Here is an 18,579-nt window from a genome sequence, read left to right as displayed (position 1 = left end):
AAAAGGAGTTTATGTGTTGCCTAGAAGCTGGCAGAAATTAATAACATGAAGCTCCTGTACAGTGAAACAGGCTCATTATCACGCCAGCTGCCAATAATTTACTAGGCTAGATTCCCAATAGCAAACAAAGGTCCTACAGGCAACTCTTCTTCCAACTACATCTTGTATTCTGTCTTTTTTGTTTTAAAAATATACTTGAAAAGAAAAGGCACTGACTTGCGGAAGGCGGGTGGTTTTAAAGCAATTATAACTATGTCCATAAACACTAATATTATTCCAGTAAACTCCTCCATGACAATGGCTCAGTTCTGATGAAACTCAAACTATGGTTTGGTACTATTTGAAAGCTTCAGGTGTGTCTGTTTTCCTGTTCTTCTCCTTTTATGTACACTACTATGATTTCTTGCCACCATGGAAGTAGAACCAAAGTTGGAAGGTTCAAATGTAATGATAAACTATGGGTTTGGCACAAACCAGGAAAAGGAATCTCAACATGCAAGGAGGAGGAGGAAGGAAGGCAGGTGTGCTTGCACCCAAGACTCCAGTGTTACATTCATTGATTGATTGATTGATTGATTGATACAGTACTTGACTGTAAAGAACCCCAAAGTGGATTACAAAAAACAGTTTGGTACATCTGAACCAAACCAGTATTTAGCAAATAAAGAGGAGAGATCTTACAGCACAATCCTAAGCATGCTGACTTAGAAGGAAGTCCCACAGAGTTTAACTGGAACTTAATCTCTTGTAAGTATGCATAAGATTGAATATTTAATTTTCAACATTTTGTTCTAATAATACCATTCCCTTTCTATGAAGGCTTGGCCACGTTACCTAAAAGCCAGAGACACAAGCACTGCAATGCTTCAGGTTCAAGACTTTGGAATTTCAAATCATAAAGAAATGATTTTGAACAAAGAAAATACCCAGGAGGAAGCAGATTACTTGCCGCTCCTGTTTTTCACCTTCATTGTTATGTGGTTGTTTCTGAATTGCAAGCTTCTGTTGGATTTTGTTTTCAATTGCTGCACTGTACGTACAGTGTCAAGAGTGAAACATGAATGCTTCCACATAAGCCAAGAAATAAAACCTAACGCCCTGCTTGGAAATGGTACTGTCTGGCTCTCAGAACATGTTCCTTGAGATTGCTAGGAACTTAGCGCAGAGTCGTAACAGCTATCAATTAAACATGTCTGAAAAAGAGCACACACTCAAACTTTTGCGGACAACTTGCCTTTCTGCCAGCAACTAAGCTTCCGCTTCACAAGGTGGGTCATGTTGCTTCACCTTCACGAATATAGCTCTAGGAAATGCCAGTTTCAAAAGGCAGGTTTCACTATAGGAGGTCCTAGCAAGGAACATGCCTCAAAATAACCAATTCTGGTGGGGAAGGGGAAACCTCTCAATGAGTGGAGCAACATTCCAATTAGACCAAACAGCTGAGTTCCTAAGAGAGGGTTTTAATATGGCAACTGGCAATTCCATTTAGCTGGAGGGCAACTTTGCTCAGCTGCTATGCTACAGTATATTGCTATCCACTTCCACTGAGCAGAGGATCCCATTCAGAAGCAAACACACACCGTTGCCTCCCCAGTGGTCACCAGTTTACATCACAACAGCTGTGTTCATTAAGGCAAATGCTGCACTGCCCCACTTGTCTCAGTCTTGATTCTTCCAAGTCCACTTGCCTTCTTACACACAAGCAATCCAGGCTATCTGCTTCTTCAGTCAAATGTTGCTTCTTGTGGAGTTCAAGAGGCAGGAGGATGGGAGCAAAAAATTAGTTCTGCCTCTCTTGGCTGAGACTCCACCTACTGCTGGTCTCCTTGCTTTCCACACCACTCATCGCCAAAGAGCACCAGCCACCACTAAGCAGGGGTCTTTTGACATTTCCAAGGACCACCAGCACCAACTGTTCTTAATTTCAAGTGATGAGCAGCAGTGACTAAGTCAGAATCTAGGTGTCATTTCAGAAAGGTTGGTTTAACCCCTCATTCTCCTTAATACCCAAAACGCAAATTGTGATCTTCTAGTGAAAAATCTGTATTCCTTCCTCCAGCTAAGCATGTCTATGATTACAAGTGCTACTTCTGCTACAGATGTCAAGCGTATGAGTACTCTTGACTAGGTTCATATATCACTTGCATTTTCCAATATGTTTTTAAAAACATATTTAATCTCTCCACGTTCCCCATTCTTAGGCTAAAAGCTCGCAGCTGCACTTTTCCAGCACAGCACCTATTTTACCAACTGAAAAATATGAGAAAATGAGAAACCTAGAAGCAGCAGTTACACGCTATAGTATGCTTTTTTCCCTTCTCTCTCCTTAGTTATTGGCTGTGCATGAGCACTCTTGCCCCACACCCCAAGTTGTTGAGCACATGTGTAACTTGCTTGTCTGCTGCAATGAAATGTGATCTCCTGGATCCCAGCTAGGCTCCATACAAACAAGGCAACTTTGCCCCACAGTAACTCACATCAGGATAGTGTTTGTTTGTTTGTTTGTTTGTTTGTTTGCACTATTAGTACATGGTCCAGCCTAGAACCAAGAAAGAAGGTGGTTAACTTTTCAGCCACCTCAAGAAGCTCTGGGATGATAACACATTTTGGAATGCTGCTATGTGGGAGTAGGTGGCTACATCTGTTAAATTTCCACACAAAAATAATATGCTACAAAATTGGTATCATTTGTGGTTGAAGCATATGGCTGAGGTGTTTAAGCTAATGGTGAACAATTATTCTTGGTAAATGTGATGCAGTGTGAATCAGCGTAAAGACTCTTATTGTTAGGTATGTCACTGCAAACCACAGTTTATATAAAACTATAAAATGTCTGGCTGTCCAAGTCCAAAGCTGACATGTATCACTGAGTTCTTTATACCTCCCCTCATCTCTTCATAAACTACATTCACAGGTTTTTCAGTCGGTCAGTTATTATCATTATTATGTGTTTATTTATACCTCACCTTTTTTCCTTGACAGTAATTGGTTTTTAAAAGTTCCCCATTGCAACACAGATGGGCACATATACAAAACACAAACACCTAAATTTGAGGTGAGGGGGGAATGTATCAAAAAGTAATTTTATAGATAAATATTTGGGGTGTGTGGAAGGCAACTTTTTTTTCCAGACATAGTTGTTGTTTCTAAAGGAAACTTCACAAACAAAGAAGCAACTAAACCTGTCAAATAAATTATTCCTCCAGCATGAGCAGCAATCCTACACAAATTCTATAATTAGAAATATAATTATCCCTCTCAAAAGACCTTGTATCTCTGTGTAAGTGACAGGTCACATCCTCCAAACAACAATTAAAACTAGCAAAATCAGAAATGGGAATTAATAGCAACCTATAAAGAGCACAGCACATTGGCAGGCGCCACAGCAGGGGACACCCCCTGTACAAATGCTCTTTCGAGTGCAGGGTGCGTGTTTGCGCATAAAAATGATACCAAAATCTAGAAGAATGCCTTGAAGAAAGCGAGAACTCCAAAGACAGGTGTTACAAAACATGGGAAGCAACGCCACAGTAGAAAAAAGTGAAGTGCTACAAGACTGGGTACTTTGATTCTGGCCAGTGGTTCAAAATGCAAAACAAACCTCCTAACCAGTGGCGTAAAAAGGTCAGGTGGTACCCGGTGCAGAAAATTTCTTCTCACATTGAATTTATTTATTTTTTTGCCTGAAAAAATGGTTTGGCTTTATTTCATATTTTGAGGGGGAGACGGAGTTGTTGAGCTTTTCTGGGGGAAGCCAAAGTTGTTGAGCCCTTCAGCTGAGGGGGAGCCAGCAGGTGGACTGTTTTGGCTGCGCGCCAAAGCCACAGCATCTATCACACCCGGGGCAGACTGCACCTGCCACACCCACCTTGCTCCGCCCCTGCTCCTAACCAGTAAAGAACATTATGAACACTAATCACCATGGCTATGTTCTTCCTTCAGAGTCAGAGACAATATGCCTCTAAATACGTGTTGCTTAGAACTCCAGGTGAGGAGAGCTCATAGGTATCTGGTTGGCCACTGTGGAAACAGGATGTTGGGCCTGATGGGCCTTTGGCCTGACCCACCAGAGTTTTTTTTATAGTCAGGTACAAGATACTGCCATCAAGCTTTGCAGTAGTATGGGAGTACTACAATAAGCCAGAAGCTTTAAGAGTTAAATAATAATAATAATAATACTATATTTCAGGATGCTGCCACAGGGAAAGAAACAGGGTTATTGTTTTTTAAAAGTGGAACCTGGGTCTCAGTTCTAATATCTAAGAAGCCTTCCTCCTTAACAGTGTGGAGACAATATTGCAGCACTCCAGTAATATGGGGAAAGGCAGTCAGATTATTATTTACTTCATATTATCTGTTGTTTTAAGTAAGTGGAACAGCTAGATGGGAGTAGTGCTAAATCGGGATGAATAAATAAGGGGGTGGGGACTAGAAGGCAACAGCAGCTTCAACTGATTTTTTCTTTTCTTCCTACTGGCTCAACTGCTCTATAATAAAATACCTATATATTTCTAGGACAGCCTCAAGTCTTCTCTGGCTCTCCCTCACAGAATTAGTCTTTACCTGGTGAAGAATCAAATAACTCTTCCCTGTTAACTGCTGGCACTGAAGATCAGCACAGAATCCCTTGTCTTTTCCCTGCCCTTGTTGGGTACTTTCACTATCTGAGTTCAAAATGAGTATCTGGGGTTAGTAATGTGCCACACAGCAGTATTCCTGGGCCTTGAAACAAATTCTTGCAAACTGAAAAAAAACCTGTTAATGGCTGAATGTTAAAAGCAGAGTAGCTCAAAAATGTTTGGGAAGAGTCTCAAAAGAAAAGTCATTCAGAATTTATCCTTCTCTGCCCTTAATATTAAGATATAAGAGGAAACTATGAGAAACCATGTAGCATCCTAATTCCACGGAAGCAAACAACAATGTATTACAAGGAAGAGCAGGTGCTGGTGCTATCTGTGAAATCAGAGGAATCTTTTTTGCCCCGGGGCTCCCTGTGTTGCAAGATCAGGATTCCAGAACCTTGCTCCCCACCCCCCTGGCTAGTCCAATCTTACTCCTGTCTTTGTTGCTCCCAATAGTTAGTAACATTTTCTCTTTCAGGTATTAGTCAATTTAACTGCAAATGTTATTGGGAGCGTACTAGGTGTTATGAGGAAAATTCACAAACCACTTTGTGCTGGAATCATGCCACTGTTCCTATTCCTCTATGCCAGTTCTGTGAATGGGACAGTGTTGTTTGTGTGGCGAGTTCCCGCCCCCCCCCAGGATAAATAAAAACACGAGACACCATAATTTAAGGTTAAATGGGCGAATTAGGCCACAACTTTATTGAATTCAGGAATGAGAGGCATTGGCTTAGGCATTGGTCCTATCGACTATCCGGCTCCAGCCCATTTGCTGGAGACACGGGAAGGGTTAACACCATAGAGGGGGAGTCTCCTGCTGAGGCACGTCAACTAGGAGCTCCCCTGGGTCACCGCTCTGGGGCGTGCCTTTGGCCCACACCTCCATAGGCTTCAGACAGGGCCACGCCCCCCCCGGAGTCCTTTATCGGACCACCCTTTGTTCACTGGGGGGAGGTGATGGCGTTCCTCCCCCCCAATCCTCTTAACCCCTTCTTACCAATGCCTAACCACCAATGCCGAGGAGTTGTGACAAGTTGCTACGAGGTAGGCGAAAAACCAAATGGCTGTAAATTGCCAATTGGGAAAAATTCCTACCATGCCCCTTGCGGCGACAGACCGAAGTCCACAGCAAAGTCAGAGACCTACCTAACGCCTACCTAAAGGGAGGGAGGGTGGGAAAACGTGGGGGCTAGCCGGCGAAAAGAGGGCGAGCCCCCTTTGCGCCGGCCCTAAATAGACGCAGCCGGGATTCCCCTGTTCTTGCGGGGGCTGAAACCAGCCCCCGCTCACGTGGGGGTGGGCGTGAAGCCCGCAACCCCACCTCCTGGGCAGGCCGGAAGTGGCTTTGTATGTGATATTTTCCCAAATGTCCAAACTGTTCATGAAGGCTTTAATTAAGAGTTCTATGTAGTTATTTTTGCAATGGCCAGCAAGTCACTATAAAATTCTGCCTAGCTCAATTCTAATATTCTGGTACACAGTGTCGCTGCAGAACCAAATGTGCAGAAAGGTGTCTTGTGGACGTTCCATTGTTTATTTCAAAAGGGCTTCTACAGACGAATGTTCAGAATAGATTCTGAACCAGAGTGTTCAGAATACAAGACTCTTTTTGGGTGCAATCCTTACTGGACACTCCTATATGTGCAATACACAAGTTTTCATTTTAGAAAAACAAATACATATTGCACTGCTTTATGCTGAGCGAACTGATACTAAATCAAAGTATTAACATTTTTTCATTTGTGATGAACACTTAGCATCCCACTCCTAAATATATTTATTTAGAAGCAAGGGGAAAATTTTATACTTTCATATAGAAAACCTTTAAAAACCTTTATTGGTGAACAGCCCTAATATCACTAACTATGATGACTATACACACAAGTATTTCACTGTGAGTCTATGTGATGAGGGGCTATAGTTAGTCACAACTTCCCAACATATGTACATATAGTGAAATGCATATAATCATTATATATGGCCACAAACAACAGATTATTTTCTACAAAGGAAATGCTTTCTGCATAGGGATTTTATCATATTTGAACCAGCTCTTAAAAGTTAATGCAGCTTTCTCATAGGCCTGTTAGAAAGGGAAGTAGCAGAATTTTGGCTATTCACTGAGCTATGTTACTTGAAAAATACAGGGCATTATCCAGCCAAAGTTAGGCACTTTATAGTCCTATTTGAAAAATTCTACCATGTTCAGGCATATAAGGGGGCTGGAAAAGGTAGAATCAAGAACAGGTTGAGTAATAGTGCAGATCTTTCCTTTACCTTCTGTACCTATATCAAAACAGTACACTCTATCTATACTACAAAAAGTTCTTCATGGGTTCAGAGAACTCTCATGTAACTTTACAATTTGTATCTGTTATCTTGATAAGTAATCCAAATACTGGCTGCTCGCGTTGCATCTGAAAAGTAGCATGTCACTCTGAAAAACTACTGCTATCTTAGAAGATTAACAATATATCTGGCATTCTTTAGGGTACCTGCAATACTTTTTTATTATTATTATTCTGTTGCAGCAGAGTGAACAAAATAGCGTGACTGCCTCTCTGATATTTTTAGATAAAGTGTTACTGAGTCAAAGAGAAATGCATGAACAGAAGTTGCAGAGCAACCATTTCACCTGCACCTGATAAGTTACTTGCACATAATGCAGTCTAGTTGAGAACAGGGCCAGCTTCCTGGAATTTATGCAAATATGCAAACCAGCTAAAATCTACCAGCGATTGTTGCACCCTTTTTTAATTGATTACGGTCAAATGTTGCAAATTGATGTGGTAGCTTGCAGAATGATACTTAATATTTTGTTCACTGGATAAAACCTGCAATTGGAGGTGGTTGCTAGAACACCCTGTAGGACTGCCCACTTATAAATGAGTGATATACTCGGGGGGGGGGGGAGTACAAGGTGCTGTCCCCTTGAATCAATCTGCAAAGGTATGGAAAAGTTCAGAGCTGGCTTTCTGTCCTAAAATCTGAGTTCAGGCAAGGACTCCAAGCAAAACACAGACGCTCTTGCTTTCATTTCAAACTGTGTAATATACCCAATGAATCCCACACCACCAGTGGGTGACATCTGTAAAACTGTAATTAACTACTGGTATTTGAACAGCGCTCAGAATAGCTAAAGTCACTTCTTGATGATTCTTGTGACTTTGTGGGGGTGGTTTGAAGAACAAAAGATGATGTTCTAATACCCCACTTCACACCATTAGGATGTAGAAAGATCCTGGTAGTTCTCCATTCTTGTTCACAATAATGTCTTGAAGGGTTTATCACTTATCACCCCAATTTTTAAAACAGCAGGAGAAAGCACGTATTGCAAGTTTCTCTGTTTGAATGTATCCCTTCAGTGCAAATTCCTTGACTCACATGTTCTTTTCATTGAAATTAGTCAGTGGGACAGTCCACATTTTTTCATCTGTATATTAGAGCACATTTATTAACATTTTATTATGTTATTCTTCCCCTGGCCCCAAAAGAAAAACAGCTTTGGGAAGAGGTGACATTTGAGCAGGCATTTATTTTATTTAGACCGTTTCCACACTGCTTAAACTGTAACAAAATCTCTTAAGTGGAATACGATTTTTTTACCAAAATGCACAATGAAACCATGAATACAAATTACTAATAAATATATGCAGATAGCATTTCTTTATCCTTTCAAAAAACTTGGGAAGCTTGGATGGCTCAGGGTTCTGGGTTCGAGCTCCTTGTTGGGCAAAGGATTCCTGCACTGCAGGGGACTGGATTAGATTACCCTCATGGTCTCTTCCAACTTTATGATTCTATCTCTGCTTAAGACTTCTCAGCTTCCTGCCTCTCACCCAGGGCCCCAACAAACTCAAAGATCACTCCCCCCAAATCTCACCCTGGAACCTGCTGACATACTCGTCTCCCACTCTTGGCTTGCTTTTTATGGGAAGGAACAAAGGTAGATGTAGCGTCCTCATGTTCAGCTGCTCTCAGCACACCCAGTTCCAGGCTACAGCAGGTTTGGCCTGGCAAGTTTCCTGTGGGGTCTAAAGGGTGGCAAACAGGACACCGATCACTCAGTTTTTTTTCTCTGGCACCTCTGATCACTTCTCCACCTCCAGCTACTTTCAGCAGGGGGTGGGGGTTTTGCTTAAGCTTCCACTCAAAACTATACTCCCTTTTCTTCACCCTGTAGGGGATGGAACAAGAGGGGTGGGGAGGGGCAATTTTCCATGGAGAAACAGCAGGTGGTGAAAACAAAGACACCCCCCCCGAGTTTCTCTGCACAAGATTTCCTCTTTCCAAAACTGTTCTTTCTTTAAAACAGAACCGCACCAGGGTTCCATTACATGTGTTCATGCATAACGTATAGTTAACAGCCAACATGTGTTTAAGTCCCATTCATTTCAATCACGCTTAAGACTGGATGGAGATTTTGGGCCTCTGATTTCAATCAGCCCTGCCATCAAAAGGCAGTGTGCGACCAAAGGTCCACAGAAACAGTGGGCTTTCCATTGGTGGTGGTGTTTGAAGATGACAGATCCTGAGATGAATGAATGACAGAGCACCAAGCAAGCAAAACAGTCTCTCTGGAATGATATACGGCTCACCTCTCAACAAACAATTGCCATACAGATAGATGTTTTGCTGGTTTCAAAAGCAGCTGCATGCCAGAAAGTGCCCAGTGAAACCTGATATTTAAATGCATGCATCTTATCTATATTTACTGAGGGAATGATAAAGGAATTCCATTACCATCTTTTGCATAGGCCTTAACATGCCTCAACACATTTTGAAATTTTGAAACAAAACCATATACAGGATTGTTGACTGCATATTCTGATGCACAGGACATTCCCCCTCACCCTCTGTTATTTGAGAAGCTTACCTAAAGCTACACTGCTAAATATGGTGTCTACAGACTAGCAAAAGGTAAACCAGACATAATATTTTCATGCAAATACCTCCCTCGGGCAGTGTAAGGATGTTTCAAATTAAGAAAGAGAGGTGTTTGCACATTCTGAAAGGGGCAAATGGATGCATGCTTTATATAGTTGTGCACACATGTGTATATCCATGAACTTATTGAAGTTATCTTCTGCTTGGGAAATCCTGTAAACTGGTATGCTTTGTTTTTATTTTGCCACATAATTTTTGTATCCTTCACAATAGGAAAACACACACAAGTAATCAATTTCCTGTTGAAATTGACCATAACAGTAAAATCCAGACACTCCTATGAAGTACAGAACAGCCTTCTTAAAATCTACAAGATTGCTCCAGTATAATTAGCTTCCGGACAACAGCCATCCACTGCCATTTGAAAAATGCAATCTATATGTAGGCACATGGTTGGTCATTGTTGGTTTGTTTTTAAAATAAGGTGATTAGCTGAATTAGATGCACAAATGCCTTCTGCATGGGGAAAACAGATTTTTATCCAGCAATTATACAATATGGGAGTACTTTGCAAGGGACTGCCAAAGTTATTAAGTTTGCGGTACCGGTAAGCTACTCTCCTGGTTGCTTGTGACCAGTATTAAAAACTGGGATAGAAAAGCCAGGAGCCAAATGACTCCTCGGACCTGGGTTGTGGCTGCCAAAACAGAATGTCTAGTCGCCATTGTGGGGGGGGGGCAGTTTTTATTTATTATTTTGATAAGCATGAACTTATACACAGTTCACATTAGAGACACATTGTTAATATCACATTTTTATCAGAAATTGTTAATACATGTTTAAATTTGTGTTTATAATAAAAATATTGGTATCATACTTCAGTTTTCAAAACACTCTACTCTTTATTGTTAAACTCCTTAGCATATAGTCTGTCTTTAACATATGCTTTGGGGGTTCAACACACATTTGTTTCAGTAATCCCTGAGTGTCAGCCAGGTGCAAAAAATGCCACCCAGACTTTTTGAGGTGCTTGCAAATGGGAGAATCTTTAGGCGCAAAATGCATCTGGTGACCTGCTAATTTCGAACCCTCCTTGTGTCAAGAAAAAAATATTTAGAAAAGTTTTTCTAAACAGCAGGCATGTATGTGTAGGCAGGGCATCTGTTGACTTAAGGCCAAACTAGATACCTGGTGGATGAAGACCGTGATTTTGAAAGGAAAAGGAGAGGGTGGGGGATAGATACACCAGCCATTTCTCTTCTGCAGCTGTCCCTCACCCCCCCCCACACACACAATGCCAAACATTTGTCTGGGAATCAGAGTGGAAGGAGTGGGTGCAGGATAACCAAGACGACAGGGGAAGGATTGGAGAACCCCATACCTTCTTGTGTACCTCTACAAACCATAGCTTCACCCATTGCTTTTTTCAGCTAGGTTCCCAGACTCAGGGTCTGCTGAAGCATGTCCTATTTCAGCCCTTATCTGCAAGGCTGGCTCTAGACATTCCTATGTGAAAGGCTGTATATAAGTTTGCAAGCTAGGCCACAATAAGTCTGTGAGCACAGCAGTACAAGTTCAGCATTGTTTTGCTCGTATTTAGAACCAGGCAAATGTCAGCCAAAAGAAAACAGTGCTCATAACCCTCAATAATTACAATGCTGTCCGCAAATTAGTTAGTATTCTGATCTGTTTCAACAAAAGCAACCATCAATAAATATAAACTCAGATGCTCCATGGCAACTCTAAAATACAAGCTAATTAAATCTCTTACTACTCATAACTACTGAGCTGTAATTGATGGGTTTCAAGGAGCATTATACATAAAGAAACATTCTCCCAATAATTTATAACTTGTAAAGCACCGACAGAATACTTTGGGTGATCATGAAGTGCACAGCCTGGAGGCTGAAAACACAAAGTTTGGAATGAAAAATGGCTAATGACTCTCTAAAGATAACTAATTAAACTCACAAAGTGCATTTAAAAAAATTTAAATGGTAATATCATATAATCTATGGCCATCAATGATCTTCTACTAAATTAATTGATAAGAAGAAATAATCTGCATCGGATAGTTCTTAGCACCATTACTAGGGTAGCCATGTATTCTCCCTTGCAGAGGATGGCCCAGGCTGCCTAGTCTAAGTCCAGAGCAAAGACAAATCAGAACAGTAACTCAACAACAGACTGAGCAGACAGACAGGTCACCTGGCCACAGCCTTTCCCACTAGAAATTTATATTTATAATAATTATTTCTAAATCTGCGTATATAAGCAAAAGCAAAAAAAATCTGCAAATTCGCATTATATATGTTCAACTCTATTGGGAGAGGGAAATGTGGGTTTAATTGATCCTAGTTCCCAGCAATGTGCTTTGACTGCACCAATACTGTCCCCAAATAGTAATTGCTGTGACCTGGTCATCTGATCCCTGACACAGCTGACAAAACTATATCTATATATTTATCTGTCTACATACATTTTCACCTCCAATTACTATTTTAAAATATTGTGCATGGTAATGTACATAGAGATAATTATTTTTCCTTCTCCCTCTCATAGAATATAAATCTGGGGTCGTCCAACAAAGCAGAATGTTGGAAGATTCAGGATAGACTCTGTACAAACTGCATACTACAACATTCATTACCGCACAATGTAGTGGTGGTTTTGTAAAGGGTGTTAGAGAAATACACGGAGAATAAGGCTGTCAGTTGACTACTAGACTATGTGCCTGCAATGTCAAGGCATACTGCCTTTGAATACCAGCTCTAGGAGCACAAGTAGGCCTTCCTTGAAAAGCTGGAAATATTAAGAACATGTTTCAGCCCTCTTGAGCACTAGGGATAGGGAAAGCTGCAAAATTGGAATGAAACCAAAGGAATGAATGGGCATGTTTTAGAACTAAGCAGCTGAATAATGCTATCAGTGCCTTGGAGTTCTGTGAACTAATAATTGGTTATGGAAACAAAGTAAACATCATTTAGCCATATTCAAGTTAATAAAGATTTTAAAAACCCACAATTTCCTTAGTATATGAACAAATCTTGTAATAACTTTAGAATGAATAGTTCTAATCAACTCACATTGTCCCTGTGTTTGGAGCTGGAGTTACTTACTGATTGTGAAATTGCAACACGATTTTTTTTAATGGGAAACCATTTATAAATAGAATCAAATAAATATCAGAATATAGCACTTATGGTTCTCACTTTTTCTGCCTTCATATCCTCCCTCCCATTACCCCCACAAAAAAAGAATTTCTTAGCAACTGTTTTTGAAGTTTCCAAAGATGAAGGCAAGCTTTGTGGGTTAACGTGTCATCACTAGATAGAAGTTTAGTGGTGCTTTTGGTCTTTGTGGCTTCTGGCTTAACTACATAGCAAAACTACCTCAAGGCTTTTAATTTCATACTGACTTTGTAACTCTGGGGGATCTTCATTACAGAGGCCTTTCTTTTATGTCAATGGTTTTATTTCAGGTCTGTTTGACCTGACCACTCCCTGTCTAACAGATGCCTTTCCCTAGGCCTTGGCCATTATCATTCAAAAGTTTTAACAAGAGTTTCTTCACAAATGCATATGCTAGAATATACACCAAAGGGAGCAGGGCTTTATTCATGCCTCAGGCTGATGAATGATAGACCATCAGGGCCCAGTGTATTAAAAGCCCCAATCCACAGAACTGTACTCTCAAAGAGCCCTCACTATTCCCAGGGTGATATATGTTGCTCAAGTTCTTACTGAACCCCAAGAAAGCAATGTTACAACATTTTCCTTAGACTTCACATAAGCCGCCCTGGCATGCCATTACAGCAGTGAAAACCTATACCTTCATTATTCATGACTGTTGCATGGAGGAAACCCAAGCCCCTTTCTATAGGACAGTTCCTTATGTTGTATGCCTATACTCAACCACTGCTAGCCAAGAACAGTGATCATCTGCCTCTTATGAGACAAAGGCAATCTACAAGATGCAGATGTAGCTTTGCATTATTACAGATGCTTGGAGCACTTTCTAATTAAGCAGTTCCCCCATAAAATAAAATAAATAATAATTGGGGCCCTAGACTGGCGTAATTTATGGTCACCACTTCTCTCTCCTACCCCCTATGCTGTGTGTGTGTGTGTGTGTCTGTGTGTAACAGAGTAGTCAGGGGAGGGTGGTATCTCATATTGTGTAGGGCTTTGGAGCAGGACAAAGGACTCAACTCTTGAGATAGCCCCAAAGCTCAATGCAACATGAGAAATCCCTCCTTACAGAGACTCAGGGAAAAAACCCTCCATCTCAATGCATCCTACCCATTTCTGTGTAGGGGGAAAGTGAGGGTTTCTACTGTCATGTTTTGAGCTCCCAGTTCATCACTCCCAACTAGCTTGGCCAATGGTCAGGGATATTTCATAGATATTGCATAGAATCAGAGTTGGAAGGATCATTTGTTCCAACCACCTGCAATGCAGGAATATGCAGCTGTCCCTTACAGGGACTGAATCTGCAACCTTGGCGTTGTCAGTACCATACTCCAGCCAACTGAGCTTAGCAACAGCTACCACCCTTGTGGGTTGAGGGAATTGTAGTAGTGTTTTCACTTCAGTGCTTTGTATACTCGTTGTGAAGTATTTTTCCTCTTTCCACACTAGGCTGTTTTTCTTAACCCTTCCTTAAGTGCTGCTACTATTATAGACACATTCCTTGACCTGGTAGAAGCTAATATGCCCAAGAATTACCATATTATCTGCTTCTGCTATGAAAAACGGTAGACAGAATATGGCTTAACATACTTACTTTGCATGAGATCATGATCCAACCAGTTAAGCACGTATGAGGGAGATATACCGGTACACAAATGCTTTAATTCTGCTGCAATCTATAGGATTTAACATTAGGCTAAACAACGTCCAAACCTTCAACATTTCTAAACAAAGAAATCCACCCTTTCATATAAAGAAAAGTATAATCAAGTGAGGTGGATTATCATTTCCCCACATTTGCACAGAGTTTCATCAAACAACCCCCTTTTGGGCTGGATTTGTTGGAAATGTTTTGTGTTCTGACTTCTTGAAAGCCTTGTGACTGTCCCACAGAGCAGCCAAACAACCAAAAGAGAACATACCTGCTGAGCTAAAGTAGGGAAATCTTCACATTTGTTTATTTGAGTGGGTATAGCCAGCAGTAAATATTTAAAGGCAAGCTGCATTCTGAGTCTAAATGCAGTAATGCTGAAGTACAATTCCATTCCCAACCGTAATTAAATTATAAATGTTTAAGGGATTTGTGTAACTTTTTCCCTCCGGTTCTGCAGTATCTGTAGCCTGACTCTGCTAATCCTGTGTTCAGTGCTCTGTATTCTGACCTCCTTAATATCTCCACGCAAGAATGCTGAAACGCTATAGTCTATTAATAATTTATTCCTCTCATCTAGCAATGGATTATTGTTCCATAAAACTCACTGGAACATGCTAGACGCACACTCCTCCCCTCCCTCTACGCAATCAACAGCCCAGAAGTACACTTTAAAAGGAAACAATGTTAAGCCTAGCCCCTTTGCACATTTGCTCTTAAGCATTGTGGTCGCTTAATTCTGGATTCAGCTGTGATTTACTAATTATTATTATGAAAGCGAAAACGGATTAAAAATGCAAGCGGTTGACGAGTTGCCGTTTCACCCAGAGAGCTTTATCACTAGTTGTATCAGGTTTTCTTGCATGATCAGTTTTCATAATAAAGCACAGGTGAACAGCATCAGGGTAAGACTGAGCATTCATTGAAGCAGTGGCACATACCAGGTGACACCATAAAAATGAACAGATTGATTATGGAAAAGGTTTTTATGGGATATTTCTGATGAAGTTGACTCTAGGCCATTTGCCACAATTAATTTGTTGATTTTAAGAGCGCTGAAAGACGCTTGGTCAATGTTTAGGAATGCCCCAAATTGCTATGAAAGCCAACAATGAAATATGGGATGCACCAGTCAAGAAGAAAATCAAATGATGTGAACTGCAAGTTTGCAACTCAAAACAAGGACAAGGAACGAGGATGCTGCCTCCATCCTTAGATTAAAAGACAAGACCCAGGCCTTTATTTCTTGTAGGTTAATAGGGAAGAATCTGTGAATGACCCAAGACAGATAGCAAAGGATGGCCGAACAACACTGGAATCTTCTAGGCAATATCCAGATAACCAACCTGGGATAATAGCCAATGAATATGGTTCTGTAAACAAGCAGATTGGAGCTGTTCCTCTTAACACCTCACCCCATTCAGTGGCCCAATTCAGACATAACTAGAAAAGTTGGATCAGATTCTGGTTCAAATATGGCAAGCCATGTTCTGGGCAATCCAAAATTAATGGTTTGCTATATATGGATAAGGGACGCGGGTGGCGCTATGGGTAAAACCTCAGCGCCTAGGACTTGCCGATTTCATGGTTGGCGGTTTGAATACCCGCGGCGGGGTGCGCTCCCGTCGTTCGGTCCCAGCGCCTGCCAACCTAGCAGTTCGAAAGCACCACCGGGTGCAAGTAGATAAATAGGGACCGCTTACCAGCGGGAAAGTAAACGGCGTTCCGATGCTGTGCTGGCTCGCCAGATGCAGCTTGTCACGCTGGCCACGTGACCCGGAAGTGTCTGCGGACAGCACTGGCTCCCAGCCTATAGAGTGAGATGAGTGCACAACCCTAGAGTCTGACAAGACTGGCCCGTACGGGCAGGGGTACCTTTACCTTTACGTATATATGGATAAATTGGCAAAATGACTGTTTGTTCCAAAACACAATTGGGAGCTTGTCACCTCATCCCCTCGTGGGCAAATAATCACTGTTCATATCAACAAACCAAAACTGCATATTAAAACCAAATTTGCATATTTAAAATAGTGCATTTTTGTCTCGAGCAGAAGTCAGTGTTACTGAGGATGTTAAGATACTAGACATGCGGTACCAGTAATATTTTACCACTGACTCCATAGAAAGGAAAATCACAAGAGCCAGTTCCATATATTTAAAAGCTGGAAAGTATGGCCCTGACAGCCTACCCAGAGTACATCCTACACAAGCCCCATGAAATGTATGGTCACTTTCATAACATTTGCACAGTACTTTTGAGGAAACAACTAGTAAGGAAAAGTGCTCTAAATAAAGCATTTTATAGGTGCTACCATACCTAAGCACATAATTGCCACAGCAATTTTCGGGGCATTTCAAAATGAAATTATCAGTTTTAAGCTCAAGATGAGGTGACACACCCACACAAGCATTTCTCAGAGGCTTTTTTTTTTTTTTAAATGTTAATCCTCTTTAGATCAGCCCAGGAATGTAACACTTCTAAAATGAATAACTGTCTTGACAATGGGGTTTTGAGATAATCAGATGAAGTGTCACAAGCAGCAATCACCTGTCTTAATTAAGGTACAGAAAATGTATTTTCTATCTCTGCCCCTGAGAAATTATTCTAGATGACAAAGTACCACGTCAATGGATGACGTTTGGAATCCAGCTAATTTCTAGCTATATAATATCACACAATTATCAGCAGAGAATATTCTTCTGAACTATATACCTACCATATGGAAATTAACAACTGGACAACAAAAACTGATTTTATGTGTTCTAATGGTAGCCAAGAGGCTGATATTGATGAACTGTAAGAGTAAAGATATTATCTCCTTTAATCAATGGACTGATAATAGGATAACACTTGCAACCTATGAACGGACTGCTTACAGACATAGACTCTACTTGGATAAATACAACAATATTTGGAACAAATGTATACAAAATGCAAAGGTAAAGGTACCCCCGACCATTAGGTCCGGTAGCGGACGACTCTGGGTTTGCAGCGCTCATCTCACTTTACTGGCCAGGGGAGCCGGCATTTGTCCGCAGACAAATGTGGCCAGCATGACTAAGCTGCTTCTGGCGAACCAGAGCAGCGCATGGAAACGCAGTTTACCTTTCCAGTACCTATTTATCGACTTCCACCTGACATGCTTTCGAACTGCTAGATTGGCAGGAGCAGGGACCGATCAATGGGAGCTCACCCCGTCGTGGGGATTCGAACTGCCGACCTTCTGATCGGCAATCCCTAGGCTCTGTGGTTTAGACCAGTGTTTCCCAACCGGTGTTCCGCGGCACACGAGTGTGCCGTGAGACGTTGCCTCGTGTGCCGCGAGATGCCTGGAGGGAGGCGGGCGAGTCGGGCGGCGAGAGGCGGGGCGGCGGCGGCGAGGAGAGGCCGCGCCTCCTGCTGCTGCCTGGCGCTCCTCCTCGCAGCCGGCAGCGCTGCCTGGGCGCCTCCGCGCGACTCTGCCTCGCTGGGTTTGGTCTCCCAGCAGAGACGGGTCACACGCGCCCCTCCCTCCCTCCCTCAGCCTGCGCGGAGGGAGAGCCAGAGAGAGGCATCGCTCCTGCGCGGCGGGAGAGGGAGCAGCCGGAGCGATGCCCCAAATGAACGCATGGGACCGGAGGGGAAATCCTCTCCGAGGCGGATTGAGCGCAGCTGAGAGAAGCCTTTCGAGGAGCTGCCGTGTCCCCTGGAAACCCCCTTCCCAGCTCTGCCTCAGCCGCCGCCGCCTCAGTTGCCGCCGTCCCTCAGTCCCTCGCTCTGCTGCCTCCTCCCACCCCCAAAGCTTGGAGGTTCCCCAGCAAGGGGGAGGGAAAAAACTTTCACTTTTGTGCGTCCCTCCCGGCGTGACGCTGCACGCTGACGTCACGAGGCGGGGCTTTAATGGTGGTGTGCCGCGAGATTTTTTTTCAGTAAACAGGTGTGCCGTTGCCCAAAAACGTTTGGGAAACACTGGTTTAGACCACAGCTCCACCAGCGTCCCTATACAAAATGTGGTATTAATACAAAATGTAGTAGACTATTAATATTTCTATTAGAATTAGGATAATAATATAAAATTTATAAAAGGATGTATGGGTTAGGGTATTTTTTGCATATATTCCTATAATGTTTCCCGCTCCCCTTTACACAGTTTTGTGTTTTGTTCTTTTTCCTTTTTCCTTCTTTTTGTATCACTTTACAAAGGGGACTTCTCTGCAGTGGCTCCCTGCTTGTGGAATGCTC

General features: G+C 42.1%; 1 protein-coding gene across 2 annotated transcripts in view; it reads right to left on the bottom strand.

The window, feature by feature from the left end:
* TIAM1 (TIAM Rac1 associated GEF 1) overlaps positions 1 to 18,579 on the bottom strand; it is a 187,742-nt gene that overhangs the window by 89,634 nt on the left and 79,529 nt on the right. The gene's annotated exons all lie outside the window — the stretch shown is intronic.

This window comes from Podarcis melisellensis (assembly GCF_964234715.1).
Source record: "Podarcis melisellensis genome assembly, chromosome: 4".
NCBI classification, from domain to species: Eukaryota; Metazoa; Chordata; class Lepidosauria; order Squamata; family Lacertidae; genus Podarcis; species Podarcis melisellensis.
This window is presented reverse-complemented; position numbering and strand designations above follow the sequence as displayed.